Raw genomic sequence first — 2,241 nt, forward strand, 5'->3', positions numbered from 1 at the left:
ACTGGTCCCTCCTTGCAACATGCCCAAAGTATGTCAGATGGAGCTACAGAATCCTTGCCTCCAAGGAGTAGCCTGGTTTAACCCTCTCCAGGAAGAACCTGTTTGTTCTCTTAGCAGTCCATGATATACTCAATACTGTTCTCCAGCACCATGGCTCAAAGGTATCACTTCTCCCTTCTATCATCCCTAGTCATTGTCCAGCTTTCTGATGCATAGTGCAGAACTGTGAAGACCGTAGCCTGAGTCAGACATGCCTTAGTAAAGTTAGACTGTCTTAAATTTAGGAAGATTAAAAAAGCCAACAAGGAATAAAGATAAGCCTTTTATGCAAAATAAGAAAATAAAAAAGACTTAGCAAACACAAAAAACAAAAACATAAAGAAGAAAATCTGTTTAACAAAATGAACATAAAAATACAAGCAATAAAGAAGTTTTAAAAACCATAATAAACAAACAGTAAAGAATGACAATAAAAAATTCATACCTGTCAATAATTATACTGAATGCAAATGTTTCAAATCCATTAGTCAAGAGACAGATAATGCCCAGCAACAACAGCAAAGTTCAATAGAGGCAAACCACAGATGCTGGAGTGGTTGTGGAGAGACAGGAACATTTTTTTACAGTTGATGGGAGTTTAAAATGGTGTGACCACTATGAAAGGTGGTCTGGCCTTTTCTTAAAAAGTTGGAAATAGAAATAACCAACTGACCTAGCAATTCCAGTACTGGGAATATAACCTAAAGAAACCAGAACTGTCACCTAAGCAGATATATGCACACCTGTGTTTACTGTTGCTTTGTTCACAATAGGAAAGAGTTGAAAACAACCCAAGTGCCCATGAACAAATGAATGGATAGAGAAGCTGTTTTATTTTCACACAATGGGATACTACATAAAATTGAAAAACAAGGAACTCATGAAATATTATAAAAAACAGGTGACCCTGGAGGGTAAGGTGAGTGAAATATCTCAGTCACAAAAGGACAAATACTGCATAACACTATTGTTATAAAACAGGACTGACATCGGCTTGGGGGCAACTAAGAAAAGAAGGAAATAATATACACTGCATTTTTAAAAAATTTTATTAATTTTAATGAACATTTACAGAGATTTTGGATTTCCATTCATTCATTGTTGCACTATTTTCTCTACCCCCGCCCGTCCAGTTCGTTCCTCTCTTTTTTCCCCCCTTGAAAGTCTGTTTTAATTGTCCACTTGCCACAGTGCTTGTCAAAGCCAGTTCTGATTAATCTCCATTGTCAGTGTATCCCTTGCCATTCCCTATCACTCCTCCCTGAGAGAGACTTCACCCTGATTCATAAGGAAAAGGGAACAGCGTAGGTTTCAGGGTGAAGCTCTTTTCTCACTACTCTAAAGGACCCTTTTGGCAATAGGAAACACGTAGACTCTTGTGGAGATTTATTTTGGAATTTAGATGCACTGTTATCAATAGTGCTTAGCCATACATGTTCATATCCTTGAAGATGCATCATGGAACTGTTGCAGCCTAGAAGACACAAATTTAACTAACAAGTTAAAAGTACGAGTCAAAAATGAAAAGCAATAATATTCCAACTAGAAGTTCTAACAGTGGCACAAATCAAGTTACAGAGGGAAGGTAGTTCTTAAAATAAAAGGCTTATTGACTAGCACTTCGTCTATTATAGTATAAAGGTTAGGAACCACAAGATGTAGAGGCTCAACTATGTCATTTATTATTCTTAAGTCCTGGACCAAATTCCATTTACCACTGGGTTATTTTACAGCTCGGAAGTCCGCATGCAAGGCAGAGGTGAAGTAAGGAACTGCTTATAAGGTTTTCCATCAATTCCAACAACTAAAAAATAGTGAAAAGAGTTGGGACCTCAGAAGGCTTTTAGGATCAAATAATAGGCTCTTGTTCCCTGTTGGTGGGAGTGTAAAATGGTGCAACCCCTGTGGAAGGTGGTATGGTGCTTTCTCAAAAAGTTGCAAATAGAGATACCATTTGACCCAGCAATTCCACTACTGGAAATATACCCCGAAGGGATCAAACTGACATCCAAGCTGATATATGCACACCCATGTTTACTGCAGCTTTGTTCACAATAGCAAGGAGTTGGAAACAACCTAAGTGCCCATCAACAAATGAATGGACAGAGAAGCTGTGGTATATTCACACAATGGAATACTATGCTGCATTGAAAAACAAGGAACTCATGCAATATTATTCAAAATGGAATTAACGGAAAACCT

General features: G+C 37.8%; 1 protein-coding gene across 1 annotated transcript in view; it reads right to left on the reverse strand.

Annotated features, from left to right (window-relative positions):
- The window catches only part of LOC102869964 (protein bicaudal D homolog 2-like), a 104,190-nt gene that overhangs the window by 23,538 nt on the left and 78,411 nt on the right, over window positions 1–2,241 (reverse strand). The window lies entirely within an intron of this gene.

The sequence above is a fragment of the Elephantulus edwardii genome, unplaced genomic scaffold (assembly GCF_000299155.1).
Source record: "Elephantulus edwardii isolate Elephantulus edwardi_28Jun2011 unplaced genomic scaffold, EleEdw1.0 scaffold00292, whole genome shotgun sequence".
Taxonomy (NCBI): domain Eukaryota; kingdom Metazoa; phylum Chordata; class Mammalia; order Macroscelidea; family Macroscelididae; genus Elephantulus; species Elephantulus edwardii.